Source organism: Glycine soja, chromosome 12 (assembly GCF_004193775.1).
Source record: "Glycine soja cultivar W05 chromosome 12, ASM419377v2, whole genome shotgun sequence".
Classification (NCBI taxonomy): domain Eukaryota; kingdom Viridiplantae; phylum Streptophyta; class Magnoliopsida; order Fabales; family Fabaceae; genus Glycine; species Glycine soja.
In genome coordinates, this window is record NC_041013.1 from 21,245,486 (window position 1) to 21,264,748 (window position 19,263).

A 19,263-nucleotide genomic window follows, 5' to 3' on the forward strand; every position below is an offset into this window, starting at 1 on the left:
CACACAGAAACACACACACACACACACAGCCACACACACACAGCCAGAAACCCACACACACACACACACAGAAACCCACACACACACACACACACAGAAACACACACACACACACACACACACACACACACACAGAGCCATACACACACACAGAGAAACACACACACACACAGCCAGAAACCCACACACACACACAGAAACACACACACACACACACACACACACACAGAAACCCACACACACACACACACACACACACAGAGCCATACACACACACACACAGACACAGAAACACACACACACACAGAGAAACACACACACACACACAGCCAGAAACCCACACACACACACAGCCATACACATACACACACACACACACACACACACACACACACACATAGACCCTCATTAGCCCTGTCAGTCCTTCAGCCACTAAGTGAAAGAGTAATGGAGCCAAAGGGTCTCCTTGTCTCAACCCTCATGATACACACAGATCCTCATGATACACACACACACATATACCCAACTACAATATTAAACCATAAGCACCCTTCAAACCCAGCATTTGAAATTAGTTACATAAACAACTGCTGATGTCTATATTTGTCTGTAATTGAATTTGACCTTTTGTATGTTCTTGTATGTGATCAGTGTAATTTGCTATATAAACAATTGTTGTTCATGGTGAGTGAACCTTAGATTCCCGTTTGAGACTGAATGCAATGACTCTTGCAGACAGTTTGCATTAGCCATTGTATTTAGTCTTGAATTGTCCATTTGGAAAGTTTGGGGAGACTGGTATTTTTATGTTACATTCATTCGTGAAGGTTATTATTATTTTCATTAATTTGATTAAATTTCGGTTCACTGCATTTCAAGTTGTTCTCCGAGTGCATACTTGATTATCGGGAAATTCATTTGACCGATGTCATGTCGTGTACTTGGAGACCAATGCGAAATGCTGCCGAAATTTAATCAATTTTTTGTAAATAATGGTAACCTTGACGATTGAAGCTAACATAAAAGACAATTTTCCTAAATGGGATAGGCCCACACCTATAAATAAAAAAGTGAGATTTTCATGCATGAGCCCAGAATATAAGGATGGCGTCGAACAGTTCTTGCAATTTGCTTCAGAAAGAGGTCGACCGAATGAAGAAGGAAAATATTATTGTCCTTGCATCAACTGTTTGAATGGAAGACGACAATTACTCGATGACATACGGGACCATCTATTGTGTGATGGGATTAAGAAGAATTACACAACGTGGATATGGCATGGTGAAGTGACAGACATGCAAAGTGGGTCCCAATCTGAACCGTTTGATGTAGAAATGGGAGATCGGTTAGAGGGCATGATTCGTGACCTTGGACAGGAGTCTTTCCAGCAAGCACACGCCCCTGTGTATGAAGGATTGCAGAGTGATTCTAAGAAGCCTTTGTATGCAGGCTACAAGAATTCCTTAACCCTGTTGTCTGCTGTGTTAAGTCTGGTTAATGTGAAGGCCAGGTATGGGTGGAGTGACAAAAGTTTCACCTCACTGCTTGAGGTAGTGCACAATCTGCTTCCAGAGGACAACACATTGCCTAAAAGTTACTATAAGGCGAAAAAGATATTGTGTTCGATGGGTATGGAGTATCAGAAGATTCATGCTTGCCCCAATGATTGCATACTCTACAGGCATGAATTCCAAGAAATGTCCAAATGCCCTGTCTGTGGGACTTCACGGTACAAAGTGAAGGATGAAGAGGAAAGAAATTCTGATGAAAACTCCAACAAGGGCCCCCCAGCGAAGGTTTTGTGGTATCTTCCAATCATTCCAAGGTTTAAGCGTTTGTTTGCTAACGAGGACGACGCAAAAGACCTTACATGGCATGCAAATGGAAGGATTTCTGATGGAATGGTCCGTCATCCGGCTGATTGCTCCCAGTGGAAGAAGATTGATGGTTTGTATCCGGATTTCGGGAATGAGTCAAGAAATCTTAGACTTGGACTAGCCAGTGATGGAATGAATCCATATGGCACCTTAAGCACTCAACACAGTTCATGGCCAGTTCTGCTAGTAATTTACAATTTGCCTCCTTGGTTATGCATGAAGCGAAAATACATGATGTTGTCTATGATGATATCGGGCCCAAGACAGCCAGGAAATGACATTGATGTTTATCTAAGTCCGTTGTTTGAAGATCTGAGAAAGTTGTGGGACGAGGGGGTTGTAGTGTTTGATGCGTTTCGCAAGGAGACGTTTGAAATGCGTGCAATGCTTTTTTGTACCATTAATGACTTACCAGCATATGGGAATCTCAGCGGTTACAGTGTTAAGGGTCATCATGCATGCCCCATCTGTGAAGAAAATACAAGTTACATACAACTGAAACATGGGAGAAAAACAGTCTACAGTAGGCATCGCCGCTTTCTAACACCCAATCATCCTTACAGACAACTGAGAAAAGCTTTTAATGGAAGTCAAGAGTATGATATTGCGCCGATACCGTTCACTGGTGAGCAGGTATATCAGCGGGTTCAACACCTGAACACTGCATTTGGGAAGACCCAAAAGAAGGATAAAAGTCAGAGTTGCATATGGAAGAAGAGGTCCATTTTCTTTGATCTTTCGTACTGGTGTGATCTTGACGTTAGACATTGTATTGATGTTATGCATGTGGAGAAAAATGTTTGTGACAGTGTGATTGGGACGCTCCTTAACATTCAAGGCAAGACGAAGGATGGCTTGAATACCCGTCAAGATCTAGCTTATATGGGTATAAGATCACAGTTGCATCCAAGGTCTGATGGGAAGAAAATTTACTTGCCCCCAGCCTGCCATACTTTGTCCAAGAAGGAGAAGATAAGTTTTTGTCAGTGTCTTCGTCGGGTGAAGGTTCCACAAGGATACTCTTCAAATATTAAGAGCCTTGTGCAGTTGAAGGAGCTTAAGCTTGTAGGGTTAAAGTCTCACGATTGTCACGTGCTCATGCAACAATTGTTAGTCGTGGCTATATGAGACATCTTGCCAAACAAAGTCAGGTTCACGATAACTCGCCTGTGCTTTTTCTTCCATGCTATATGTAGCAAAGTGATTGATCCAGTAATGTTTGATGAGTTGGAAAATGAGGCCGCAATTATACTGTGCCAGTTGGAGATGTATTTTCCCCCTGCTTTCTTTGACATCATGATTCACTTGATTGTGCATCTGGTCAGAGAAATCAAATGTTGTGGTCCTGTTTATCTACTGTGGATGTACCTGGTTGAGCGATACATGAAGATCTTAAAAGGGTATACAAAGAATCTATATCGTCCGAAAGCATCTATTGTTGAGAGGTACATTGCAGAAGAAGCCATTGAATTTTGTTCAGAATACTTAGAGAAGGCTAAAGTTGTTGGGCTTCCTGGGTGTCGGCATGATGACAGAGTGGGTGGTAAGGGTTCAAGAGGACTGCAGGTGATCACTCCAAGTATAGAAGATTTGTTACAAGCTCACTTGTATGTCTTGAACAACAGTAATGAAGTTTTGCCATACATAGTTAAGCATGAAGCTTTAGTCAAACAGAATAATCCGAAAATGTCAAAGAATTGGGCGTTGAAAAAGCATAACAAAACTTTTTGTGATTGGTTTAAAGATACAATCTTTGCAGATGAGAATGCTTCAGAAACATTAAGAAAACTAGCAGATGGGCCTAAAAGAAATGTTATAACCTGGCAAGGATACGACATAAACAGGTATTCATTTTACACAAAAGCACAAGATGACAAAAGTACAATGCAGAACAGCGGGGTCACCCTAAGGGCTGAATCTCAACACTTTGCAAGTGTCAATGACGCCAATCCCTGTGTAGCTTCCATCCCTTACTTTGGGTTCATTGATGAAATTTGGGAGCTTAATTATGTGAAATTTACAGTATGTGTTTTCAAATGTAAATGGGTTAACAGCAACACCGGTGTGCGCACCGATGATATAGGATTTACCCTGGTAGATCTAAAGAAACTTGGTTACCACAATGACCCTTTCATCATGGCAGAACAAGCTAGACAAGTATTTTACGTGCAAGACCCTTGTGATGAAAGGTGGTGCGTGGTTCTGCAGGGCAAAACAATTGGTGTTAATGTTGAAGATGATGATTCATACATGGACACCTATGTTAGTCCTTTGACCGCTCAAATCACTGGTAACGTTGTCGGAGAAGAAGAAGCTGACGACGTTCATGCAAATCGAAATGATCATGATGAAGGAGAATTGATTAAAATCGGCTAATGTAATTTTCTGCAGAGACAGAGGTCACCAAACCTAGTAAGTGACAACTACATTTTTCTCTAATTGAGGCATCGGTTTTTTGTTTCAATTTGCCTCCTTAGGACTTCATCCAGCTCATGTTTGTCGCCAGTTTCATCATCCACCACCCTTTTCTTCTCTGGCTTCTCACGTTCATTGTTGTTAAACCCATATTTATGCTCTCTTCCCTTCATGTCTTGTTTTATCACAACTTTAGCTGAATCTCCCATCTTCAGCATAGTTGAAACTCCTGTCTCATTGTCCAATGCCACACTTTGATGGCCTGTATCTCTTTTCTTCGTATGTTCTAGTGCTTCAACTTTAGAATGCATAAAGCAATCAGAATTTTCGAGTGATCACCAAAGGCTTCTGCATCAGCATTGACACTCTCCACCCTCTTTGGTTTATGCTTCTGTGTTTTCTTCCGTGCCTCCTCGTTATAAATCTCAGCTTTATTCAAGGTTGCACTAGAACGATCACCACCAATCTGTGCTTCTTCCTCGTCTATCAGGTCAATATCTTTCCTTTCAACTTTTGTTTTGTAAATTACAGTGTAGTTTTCAAAAGCAAAGGTGAAACGAAAGATATTGAGCTGGTAGAGGAGGAACAGGCACGGATTGGTGTTGATCCTTCTAGTGGGACCTCCAATAAATCTTAGAATTATAAGGAGGAAGCATGGAAGAAAACACAGAAGCATAAACCAAAGAGGGTGGAGAGTGTCAACGCTGATGCAGAAGCCTTTGGTGATGACTGGAAAATTCTGATTGCTCTATGCATTGTGAAGCTGAAGCAGTAGAACATACGAACAAAAGAGATACAGGCCATCAAAATGTGGCATTGGACAATAAGACAGGAGATTCAACTATGCTGAAGATGGGAGATTCAGCTAAAGTTGTGATCAAACAAGACATGAAGGGAAGAAGGCATAAATATGGGTTTAACAACAATGAACGTGAGAAGGCACATAAGAAAAGGGTGGTGGATGATGAAACTGCCGATAAACATCAGCTGGATGAAGTCCTATGAAGATCCTCCTCATTCTCAAAGAGGGGAACGAGCAACAATTTGAAGGTTGTATATTCAGGAACTAAAGAATTCAAAATAGCTAGTAATAAGAGGGATTTGTTTTTGGGATTTTCTGAGCACCAAGAGTGGCTACGCAAGAAGTTTGCACTTGAGGAGGGAAGGATATTTGCAGCTAATGAACAAGTTTCTTAACTATTTGTCCTTAAGATTTTACTGTTTGTTTTTGCTAATATGTAAATATAAATGGTATAAGGGTATTCCGTAAAAACATGGTCTATATTTACTTCTAAGATTGTTAGGGGTAAAAATGACCATGTCCCTATGGCATAGCCTTATATTATTTATATTTACATATAAGAAAAAAACAGTAAAATCTTAAGGACAAATAGTTAAGAAACTTGTTCATTAGCTTCAAATATCCTTCCCTCCTCAAGTGCAAGCTTATTGCATAGCCGCTCTTGGTGCTCAGAAAATCCCAAAAACAAATCCCTCTTATTACTAGCTATTTTGAATTCTTTAGTTCTTGAATGTACAACCTTCAAATTGTTGCTCGTTCCCCTCTTTCTTTTCTGCAAAAAAGAAAATCAAATGCTGTGAAAACATGGATGAAGTCCTAAGAAACTCAATATCAAAGAAAACATGGATGAAATGACAATTAAAAAGCACAACTACCTATCTTTCAGAGTCCTTTGGTTAATTTGTCTTGTCTCTTTATGTGGTGGGGTTTTGTTTAATAATGTTATACTTTTGCCTTCCAAAAAACACTTATCACTAATCCTCTTTTCATTAATCCAATTTTGTATGTTATTGTATAAAAGATCATGGGTTCTCCACCTGCCTCCACTACTCCTCCTCCTCCTCCTCCTCCTCCTCCTCCTCCTCCTCCTCCTCCTCCTCCTCCTCCTTCTCCTCCTTCTCCTCCTCGTCCTCCTCCTACTTCGGACGCATCGGCTTCGACGTCTGCTGTGAAGCGGACACGCAAAGCCTCACGCCTACGATCGTTGTCCACTAGACCACCTGGTGTTGAGAGACCAGTGGTGCATGTTGATCCTGCTACAAGGAAGGCCGACGGTCCCCACAAGAAGAAATTAAGAACATATTTGGGGATTGTGGCACGTGATAAGGTGGACATCACCTACGAGAATTGGAAGGAGGTCCCTACTGCTCATAAGGACCTAATTTGGGAGGATATTCAGGTATTTCTCTTTTCTTATTTGATTGTGTGTAATTAATAGCCAAAAAATTTCATTATTGTAACAAATAAACTTTGTTTGATGTTGTCAGGCGGAATTTGATATCCCAGAGGCTTCTGACAATAGGACGAAAAGGAAGTTACTACAGACCGTGGGGGAGAGATAGAGGCAATTTAAATCAGACCTCACAAGGAAATGGGCCCTTGCAGCCAATCAGGACGGTATCGAGGACACTGTCTGTGACAAATACGGCATCAGCAAGGAAAAGTGGGCCCAGTTTTGCCAGACTCGCAGAGACCCTTCTTGGGAGGTATGTTCCTTTGCCATTTAAGTTGTTTTTCATATTAAACATGATGTTGTTATACTTCATTCTACCCATTTCAAACATTATTGTTTAATTTTTTCAGGATGTGCGCATGAAGGCCCAGGCCATCCAAAAGCAGAATACTGCCCCCCACGTTTTGTCTCGTGGGGGTTATGATTATTTGGAGCAAAAGCTCTTGGCTGAGAAGACCAAGAAGAAGCTGCAAGAAGCTGCACATTCAGGAAGCGTTGATGGCATCATCGACCCTCCATCCCCGGTCAGACACCACGTGAAGTGGAAGATGGCCCGCACGAAGAAGACAGGGGAGATGACGACTGAGGCCGCAAAGGAAATCGTTGAGAAGATTGTAAGTCATTTTCAACTAACCATTACAATTATGTTTCAATATTTTGAGAATGCCATGTACCACTGTGTGTTTTCTATGCAGGATTCGTTCGTCCCCCATGGACGTCAGGATGTTCTGGCCGCTGCTATTGGATGTCCAGAGCACCCTGGACGTGTCCGTGCTGCTGGAGCTGGTGTCACCATCAAGCAATACTTTGGATCGGCTCCACGGACGTCCCGCAGCGTTTCCTCCCTGCCTCCTGACGAATTACAGTAGCTGACCCAACAGATCAGGGACCAGCTAGAGGAGTCCATCACAGAGAAAGTGACGAGGCAGGTCATGGCATCCTTCAGCCAGCTTCAGTCACAGATGCAATCTCAGGCACCTCCTGAGCCTCTGGTTGGTCTTGGTCCCTCCGGTCCTCGGGTGAGCACAAAGGGGAGTTGTGTTGATCCCTCAGGAAATGATCCTGAGACGGGTGACTCTGACAGGTGCGGCTTGTACATAGAAGCAGATCCTGCCCGCATGGTTTCCGTGGGGAGAGTTTATGAGGGATCGACTCTTGTTCATAGCACTCCTTTGTTGCTTGGCCAAGTAAAGGTGAGTGTGGACGAGGTTAAAGATGCAGATGCTCCAGTTCCTGTACCCACTGCTGAGGTTTCCTTAGTGGGGCAGGCACTTCACACCTTTCTTGCTTGGCCGACACATCTGATCAAGTCTTTATCACACCAGTTACTTATTGTCCTTACTATATGTTTCTTCTTTTTAAATTAATTCATTAAGCGTGCCTTAAATTTGGCTATTTAACTTTGTTTCATGAACAGGTAGCTGTGTCTCGACCAAAACCACCTCCGAAGCCCGATCCGGAGGTCGATGATCCACTTTATCTGATGACATTGACCATCCCAGAGCTTTTCTTGAGGCCTTATCAGGTTAGATGGGATGCCACCGTGTTCGGGGTCGCTAATCCAGATTTCCCCCTGTACATAAAGCACGAAGACCTCTCCGAAATCGCACACGGTGGTCAATGTCTCAGCATATCAGTGTTACAGTTGTGGATTCTGTAAGTCTTTATATAAAAGGCTTTTATTTACCTAAGTTATGGCTTTCAATTCATAAATATTTAACTTTGACTTAACATAAACAGGCATCCCACTGAAACATGTATGCGAGCGGGGAATTATGATATCTATGGATTCCTCGAGCCTCAGTCCATTCAGAGGTCTGGGCAATCGCAGTTTGAATCTGAAAGTTACATAATGAGTTGGATGCAGAGTTCACAACGCAATGTGTAACTTGGAGCCTACCTAAATGGGTAAGTCACAAAATAACAAAATTTAATTAATGTTTACTAATGTACTAACCCATTTTAGGTTCCACTGTAGTGGACATTGGCAGATGGTGGTCATCCTGCCCAAGGAACACTTAGTTGTCTGGTTTTGTTCATTGCATAACAGGCCAGACAACTACCTTAAGGGGATTATTAATAGGTTAGTGTTCTTTTCAATACATTTGCATTATAATACCTCAACGTACAACACCAGTTTTTAATTGTTACTCATATGGAACAGTGCTATCAAGGGTCTTGATGATGCTCCACAGCCTAAATCAAAGGCTCCTGCTAGGTGGATTGTCGTCAAGGTACGTCATTTACATAAAACTTCCACTTATATATATTTCTTTATGTGTCTGTACACTAGTTGTTTAATTAATATCCAAATTTCGTTATGTATTTAGTGTAATAGACAAAAAGGAACTACTGAGTGCGGCTACTATGTCATGCACTGGATGTCCACCATCATTTTAGGAAGTTTTAGAAATAATTGGGAAGCGGTAAGTTTATTTCAAAGAAAATCGATTTATTTATAATTTGTATTACATTATTAACTTAATATGATTTATTTAATCATGCAGTATTTTAACGACCCTAGACCATTGGAGCCCGAGAGATTAAAAGCATTGCAGATTCAGTGGACACAGTTTTATCTCCGAGTTAGAGATCAGGCCTAGGATTTAGGGACATTTTTTTAACATTTTTTACATTTTCTATGTAACACGAACATTGAATTCATTTGTTGATTGTTCTTTATAATATATAAATCAATTATTTGATGTTTATTATCATTAAAACTGCTTGAAAGCAGAATAAAATGTTTATTTGCTGTGAATTGGGCCTCTTGAAATTGCATTTGACAAGTACAATTTTGGGTTTACTGTAAAAATAGAAAATATATATAAAAAAGAAATTTGAAAACAACATCGGTTATTAACAAAAACCGATGTTAATATCATAACCAACACCGGTTATAATAGAAAACCGATGTTAACGTTTGTATATTAACGTCGTTTTTTTGTATATAACCGATGTCAGCGTTTGTATTTTAACATCGGTTATCTGTGGATAACCGATGTCAACTATTGTACATTAACATCGGTTAATTATAAATAACCGATGTGAATATTTGAATAGTAACATCGGTTATTTATAATTAACCGATGTTATACACAAAGAACTACACCAAATAAGTGTAAGCATCATCAATGTTGACATCGGTTTTCTAGAAAAACGGATGTTAAAGGCATACATTAACATCGATTATTCTAAAAAACTTATGTTAAACTAACATATTAACATCGGTTTTACTAGAAAACCGATGTCAACATTCATCATGCGTATACTTTTTTTGCTGTTGTTCATTGTTTTTAACATCGGTTATTTAGAGAACCGATTTTGTCATATGTATGTTAACATCGGTTCTCCAAAACCGATGTTAACATTCATACATTCAACATCGTCACTTTCAACATCGGTTTTAGAACCGATGTAGAATGTTCTAAATAACCGATGTTGAAAGTGTATTTTCTAATAGTGAATTAATATGTGTACTTTTAAAGTGTTGTTTAGTTCAGCGTTTTTAAATTTATACTTTTAAGTTTATGGCGTCATTTTTATTTTAATGTATTTGTAGTAATTTTGTAATTATGTTTATTTATTTAGAAGTTATTATTGTTAACATTAATTATTTATAATACTAACTTTGGTTATGGTTTATTTTTCCTTTAAAATTAGTTTGTTGGAATCGTTTATATTTTTTAAGTGTGTACATTATATTTATTTAAAGTTAATATTTTTTGTATAGAATAAAATTATAATGTGAAGTAAAGGGACTTTTTGTGATTTCATTTTATTATTTTGAATTTATTATGATTAATTATTTAAAATATTGTTTTTATAGGTACATCATGAATTCGGTTATAACAGTATTATAATTCAATGGAAGGGTATATGAAGATAATGATGGTGTAATATTTGAAGGCAGTAAAAAAGCGATTCAGATTAAACGTGGAATTAGTTTCAATGCTTTGAAGAAAAAAATTGGAAATAAGGTAAAGTTACAAAATAATGAAATTATTTTTGTTATCAGTTGTAGATTTTTAGTGTCAGGAAAATATATTGCCTTGCAAATTTGTGATGACGAAGACGTTGAAACGATGCTGGAAAGTTTTAAACAACAAAAACAAATGTCAGTTCTGGAATTGTACATAGAAAAGAATGTGCTGGTGGTTCAATGTTTCATTCTGCAAATTCGCTTACATCATGTGGAAATTATTTATCTAATGATGAGACACAACCGCCAACAAATATGAGTAATTTACATGTTGACGAAGATGATGATGATGATTATTATTATTATCTTGTGTCTAACTCATACGTTGAAGAGTCTTTAGACGAAGATGATAGTGTTGACGGTATATTTGATACAGACGATGAAGTCACCGACATGATTCAACCAGTAAGAATTGTTCACCCAGCAGAAGGTATAATTTCCTTAAAAAAAATAGGTGAATGCATTTATTATTTGACCATAATTATATTTAATTTCAATTATTTTATTTGAACTATTAGGTGTACAAGGAATTCAAAATCCATTTTGGAATGATGTTTTGCATTATAATAATATCAACTGGAGTCATCTTGATGAAGAGGACATTTGTGGTTTGGAGATGCCATCCAGTTTTAATGTTGGCCAAGAATTATATGTTGGCATGGATTTTGATAGTAAAGATGCAGTTAAGAATGCAGTCAAACAATATGTTATGAAGGTGCATCAAAGTTTCAAAGTGGTTGAAAGCAAATGGGACAAGTATGTCGTTTGCTGCTTGAATAAAAATGCAGATTGTCTGTGCCCTTTCTATATGAGGGCAATTTTATCTAAAAAAATCGATTCTTAGAAAGTCACTCAATGGGGTGGACCACACACATGTCTCAATATGACCATGACCCAAGATGACGAGAAGCTTGATTCAAATTTAATTGTCACTTGTGTAGTAAGTACATATTTTACGTTCATATTATGTTATTCTTTAGCGTTAATTGTCATTTAAATTTTGTTATTCTATTGACAGACATGATCAGAGAAGATCCATCAATCAAAATTTCTTTGATTCAAGATAGGATTAACAGTGAATTTGCATACAAGGTGTCGTACAAAAAAGCTTGGTTGGCGAAACAAAAAGTCATTGCAATAGAATATGGAGATTGGGAAGAGTCATATGCGAAACTGTTGTCGTGGCTAACACACACGCAAAATCATTCTCCTGGATCATATTTTCAAATACTACATGACGATTTATTAGGGTCAGGAAATTAATGCCGATGCTTTAAAAAATAAATTGAAGTTAAATATTTAAAAAGAAATAAATATCAATGTAGTTGTGTTTGCATTGTTTGGGTCGACAAACATATTTGTTTTTCGCCTATACCAGACCATGTAATCGGAGTTAAAACTCAATAGGCCCTCCTGTCGAGGATAAACGTCAACCCAAAACTCAGCTCGATTATTCCACTGACTGATCATTGGGGCTAACAGCTGGAACCAATTTTCATCTTGTTTGCCTTTCAGCGTTAGCCCATGGATATTCTGTGGTTGCGAAGGAGACTCCGAAATAGGTTGTTGCATTCCAAATTGTCGCAACACTCTATTGTGTTGGTGCCATTCTACAACATGGAAACAAATGAGTGGCACCACTGCGCACCACGCCACACTACCAACCAAACAAGTGGGAGGCAACATTGACATAACAGTTGTTGTGTAAGGCTCCCACAGAAACTGCATACAATAACACAATTGTTAATTTTGACTTAAACGTGACATTTTATTTATTATTTAACGAATACATAATAATCTTCTTACCTCATGTCGTTTCATGATATCGAATTTGCGACGGAAAACTATTAGATCATCATTGCCAATATGTTGGTTTTCTCGTCGCAGCCACCTACAAAAAAAATATGAAATAATTAGTGGCGACGCATTACATTATTGATTATTTTCAAATGATTTTTTTTTTTAAAACAACTAACCTGTGTCCGAGTGGTTTATTTTTTATTACAGGAGGAGTTCTCTTTGGAGCCAAAGTCGTGCAGCGTTCCCATGCTCACATTTGGATTAAGATGCACATACCTCCGATTGATTTAATTTTGTAATCGGTGGCGCTGCACATCTCTCTATATAAATAAGCAAGCACGGCAGGTCCCCATGCATACGTGCTGCACTGTTCAAAGTCCCGTAAAAATTGGAGGTACCTTAGGGAAACTTTACTGTTGCTTTTGTCAACAAATAGAGCACCTCCTATGAATCTGAGGATCCATGCACGAGTAAACCTTTGTAATTGTTCTACGTTACCGTCATGGATATTCATTTGTGAAAAATGGGGAGTCAGTCAACTTAATTTAACCACACTGCCTTGAAGTTCACCTTCCTGTTATCTGACTCCCAACAATTCTTCACACAATTCAGTCCAATCAAGATTAGTCTGACCAATTAATGGTGCCCCGTCAGTACGAAGACCTAATAAAACTGACACATCTTGAAGAGTAATCGTAGCCTCTCCACATCTCAAGTGAAACGTGTGTGTTTCAGACCTCCATCTTTCAATCAAGACTGTAATTAATGACGAATTTATTTTTAGGTACCCCATCTTCATTATCCAATAAAATTCAGATTGTCGAAGCAGAGAAATAATTTCCTCTGGTATTTCTTCCTGTCCTTGATAGATGAGGACAACTCGTCTGATGTGTAATTTTTTGTCTAGTTCCCCATTCCAAACATGTTTTGAAACATATTTAGCTTGCATCCATAAAACGTCTCCATCTATAGGACCAGACTTAATGTGTATACTAGATGAAGATAACGGCGAAGATGTCATTGATACTGTAAAATAAAATATAATACAAAAAATTGACGACAAAAATTTTACATTAAAATAATTAACTACAGTTACAAAAAATCAATTAAATATACATACCACATAATTAAAATCTGAATAAATAACAAAATACATCAATTTGAACAAATAAATAAATACATCAATTTGAACAAATGAAAAAATTAAAAATAATAATACGTACACAAATTTAAATAAATGCTCTAAAATACTCTACAAATAAAAAAATTAAAAATTAAATAGCTACAAAAATTTAAATAAATGACCAAGTTAAAATACATAACAAAATTAAAAATTTAAACACGTACATAAATTTAACACAACAAAATTTCTAATACTACCTAAAATACTCTACAAATAACAAAATTAAAAATTAAATAGCTACAAAAATTTAAATAAATGACCAAATTAAAATACATAACAAAATTAAAAACTTAAACACGTACATAAATTTAACACGAAAAAACTTAAAATATTACCTAAAATACTCTATAAATAACAAAATTAAAAATTAAATAGCAACATAAATTTAAATAAATGACCAAACTAAAATACATAACACAAATTTAAAAATTTAAACACGTACATAAATTTAACACAACAAAACTTAAAATACTACCTAAAATACTCTACAAATAACTAAATTAAAAATTAAATAGCTACAAAAATTTAAATAAATGACCAAATTAAAATACATAACAAAATTAAAAATTTAAACACGTACATAAATTTAACACAAAAAAACTTAAAATACTACCTAAAATACTCTACAAATAACAAAATTAAAAATTAAATACCTACACAAATTCAAATAAATGACCAAATTAAAATACATAACAAAATTAAAAATTTAAACACGTACATAAATTTAACACAAATAAACTTAAAATACTACCTAAAATACTCTACAAATAACAAAATTAAAAATTAAAATACCAACATAAATTTAAATAAATGACCAAATTAAAATACGTACATAAAAAAATTATAAAATAAAACACGTACATAAATTTAACACAACAAAACTTAATTTACTAACTAAAATACTCTACAAATAACAAAATTAAATATTAAAATACCTACATAAATTTAAATAAATGACCATATTTTTTTTCCAATTATTAAAATTTAAATTAAATAACATATATTATACACAAAAAATGGTAATAAATAAAAAAATTACTATGGAATAAAAAAAATTAAACAATGTATATATATATAAAATTAATAAAATATCATACATTTCAATAAAAACTATAATTAATTAAACTAAATAATATTCACATTCTAACTAAACCTAAAATACCATATATATAATACAAAGAATATCATACAAACCTAATAAATCTAAACCAAATAATAATAACATAACAACTAAAATTAGCATACAAATAATTTTATCATAAATAATAACATACAAATTTTAAAAATCTTAACAAAATCATATTAATAAATCAACTACAACTAACGTACAAATAATAATATACCAACTAAAATTTGTAACATATACATATAACACAAATAATATTAATATACTTAAAATTTAAAATTTTCACCTAACATCAACAAACTTAGCATATCTATATATAAAACAATTAATACTATACTAATTTACAAAATTTTAAAAAAATAATATTATCAAATTAACTAAAACTAACCTAACATATATATATATATAACACAACTAATAACATACAATTTAAAAAACCTAACTTAAATAATATTAACATATTAACTAAAGTTACCAAGTTAAGAAACACTTACCAAATAGAAAAATCACGTAATAGCAAAAGGAGAAACCATGCAATAGCAAGAGGAGAAATCACGTAACAGGAAGAACGAAGCACTATCCTACAAAGATAAACAAACCTAACGTAAATAATTTTTACTAAAATTAAGTTAACATATATATATATATATATATATATATATATATATATATATATATATATATATATATATATATATATATAACACAACAAATATTTACCATTATAAAATACTTACCAAAAAGAAAACAAGAAGAACCGCAATGTACTGGAGTAATATGAAGAAGAAGAAGAAAGCAATGCAAGCGTAGCTGTGGAACTCATCCAGCTTCTTCTTTTATAATGGAGGAAATTTCAATTAAAGCAACTCGCCAGCCATGCTGGCAATTCCCACAAAGCCCAACCCGCCAATGAGAATGGCGATTCCCTCCTGCACCAGAGCTGACCTTTGCACCTGCATGGCCTATTGCACCTACATGGCCTGACGCCTAGCCCTGAGCCTACGTGGTGGGAACTAGCCAGTCAAACTGGCGATTCCCCTTGCTGTGTATGTCACCATTCCCAGTGGCGAGTTCTTCACCTTGCATGTGCATATCGCCATTCACAATGGCGAGTCCTTCACCAACAGCGAACTTGCCAGTCCCACTGGCGATTTGCTTGGGCCATGCATGCACTTTACGTGCAAAAGTCCTCCCTGCCGAAATATCTTTTAAAACAACCCCATATGAGAAAATACTTTTTAAAAGTACCCCAAATGGGGAAATTTGCCGATTGAATGACATAAAACTTTTAGATACTACTATGCCTACAAGCAACCCTACACAAGGAGACAAAAGTTTCCAAGTGTAAAACAACATAAAAATCTCTCTTTCTTTTAAAAATTTATCTGATAATAGTAAAACTGTCAAATAGGAAAAAGTATGAATTTGATTACTAAATTATTTTAAATGTTTTAATTTAATTTTCAAATTTTTAACAAATCTAATTTGATTTTTAACTTTTTAAAAACAAATCAATTTGATTCTAATTTTCTTAAAGGAAAAATCAATTTCAACCTCAAATTTTTACAAACTTAAGGACAAAATTTAACTATTTAAAATAATTTGTGGACCAAGTTAATTAGTTTTTGAAATTTTTGAGACCAAATTTAACCATTTAAAATTATTTGGGAAGCAAATAAATAATTGCGCCTAATATATATAAAATAATTATAATTATATAACAACTAAGTCATGTTTAAAAAATATTGGAAATTAAAATTAAAATGGACGAAAATGAACAACGACTATATAAAATAAGTGGTTCTCTCAACCATTAAAAATAGAGGTCAGCCACATAAGTTAATAAATATTCCCAAAAATGATAGGTACATATAACATTAACATATTTTATTTGATTAATGCAAAAGGAAAATGCAAAGTAATTATAGGCAACCGATAAATATTATGACATATTATATGCTCTCCAGTGTATGTCTTTAAAGTATCATTCTACATTTGATTTTGCAAATCTTCTTCAAGGCTTTCAAGACACTTCATTATCTTTTCACTCCTCCTAGCTCGCATCTCTCAACCAAGGTATAGGTATAAACCATTTTTTGTGTTGCATGCTTCATTTTTTGTGTTTTTAAACCTCTTTATGTTCGAAGGTAACCCCTTTACGAATCGTTTCTAATACTTCGCACCTCACGACCAAAAAAGTATTGGAGTATTTTGCGTGTTGCAACCATCCTTTTCTAACTTTGTTAACTTATTCTAGACAATAAGCCCTTGAATGTGAAAATAGGTTAAAAAATGGATGCATGCATGAACTTCAACACAATACTACACTTAGATAGAGTAATTAAGTCTTCATCATTTTTCTATGCTACAAAATGTCATAAATAACAACATAAACCATATGTCTTACCTATACACATACTCTGCTATTTTAATGTTCATTCATATGAAAATTCCAAGCCCGTTGATTTATAGTAATTTATTTGAATGATTGTAGGATTATGTCACCATTCCAAACCAATTCATGCGTCACTGGAGGCATGAATTAAAAGATAAATTTTACATTATGGGTGACAATGATGGTGCATTCGTATGCAAGTTGTAACAAGGTTGGCAGATGAAATTGACCAACGGCGTTCACACTATTATTGAATATTATAATATACAGAAAACAATGATGCTTAAATTCACTTACAATCGGTATAGTTTCTTCAACATGACTATGTCGCGAATTAGTGACGTCTTACAAGATCCACCAATTATCACACACTAAGAACTGTTGTGGGAAATAACGATTGCTCAACCCTTAGCAAATTCTACTCAACCAATGGTAAATAATTAACACCAATTTTTTCCCTTAAAAATATTAAAACATCTCTTATTCAATAACGTTCTAGTATACTGACAAATGTTAAATATGTTTCATGTATAGGTTATTCCTGATCGTGTTGTGGACTACATCTCCAACACTATTGCAAATGACATTCTAGTATATTTGTCTGACGAAACGTACGAAAGATGGTCCATCATTCCTAATGCATGTGATGAATTCCAACTTGGCCAAGGATGGAATGACTTCATAAGATACTTTGAAATTAAACAAAATGACAACGTCAAATTCATTAGGTGAATTAAGTCTAATATCATACAAGTCATAATAAATGGGTAGTACGCTATAAAGACAATGTTATGTTGTTTTAGTTACCACCATCTTTTTTATATTAACATATTTCTTTAGACTCAAATATGTTTTTAGTCTTTTAAATTAGAAATATTTACTTTTTTATCCCTTTGTTTTTTTAAATTCCTGAAATTTGCAAAATGTTCTTTTGAGTTCTTGTGGAAAGCGTGAGCCAAGCATAAAATTACAAATTTATAATTTGTGATAACTTTTTACCACAAATATTTTATTTTTTATTTTAAAAGTATGATTTTTTGGAGGTTAAAAACTAACAAAATCAAATCAGTAAAAAAAGTACAAAGTCATTAACAACTTTAAATATCACTTTAATTTTGACTTGAGAAAAATAATTATTTTCTTTCGTAGATTTTTCTTTTTTTTTTTTTGCAAATTCATGTTGCTTCATGCACTCCCTTTTTGTCATTCATGAAGCCTCATTTTTTAATATTATTTTTTGGGGGCCAATTATCAATTCATTTATGGGACATTCATGGAGCCTCATTTTTTTTAATATTAGTTTTTCTTCACACACTTCATTCCTCGATAAATTAACTAACATAGATCATGGCCCAATTAACAATACATTTTTGGGCAAATATTTCAACTCTACGAATTTCTATAACAACATTCCCCAACTATTTTATGACTGATCCGCGGGTATTACTTTGTGCACCTAACATAATTATTGATACACCCACCAAAATAGCAAAATTTCATTTTTTGACCTTTGTAAAACTGATATGGATTGGCAAATTCATAAGTCCAATACGGATTGACCAATCCATAAATGATTTTTTAAAAACAAAATTCAAAAATATGTTTTACGAATTAATTTAAAATTAATAGTTCATGCATGAATTGAACATGTGACTTTCTCATTATTATAATGACACTCTAATCAATTAAGCTAATAGGCCAATTATGTTATAAAATAATTAATGTCGCTTTATATAACAATAAAATTTCTATTGTATATTTAATGCATATATAAATTTAGATAATAAATTTTGTGACAATTAATTTTGATCTAATAATTAATTTTTTTACGTATATAAATGGTAAATAAAAATCATAGGTTTCATAAAAATTTATATATAAAAACAAATTAATTATTAGATCAAAATTAATTGTCACAAAATTTATTATCTAAATTTACATGTGCATTAAATATACATTAGATTTTTTATTGTTATATATAACGACATTAATTATTTTATAACATAATTGACCTGTTAGCTCAATTGGTTATAACGTATAGCATATTTATTTGTTTTACGTTCTATGAAAAAATTCCCATATTTGTGCTTCAAACAAAATCCCATATCTGGTTTTATATTTGTGTGTATAACAACTTTAATTCTCATCTTCGTACTTGCTGAGTATCTATATAGTCGTACTCGCATCCATGACCCGCATTTTACTTATGTATAAAGTTAATAAATCAATA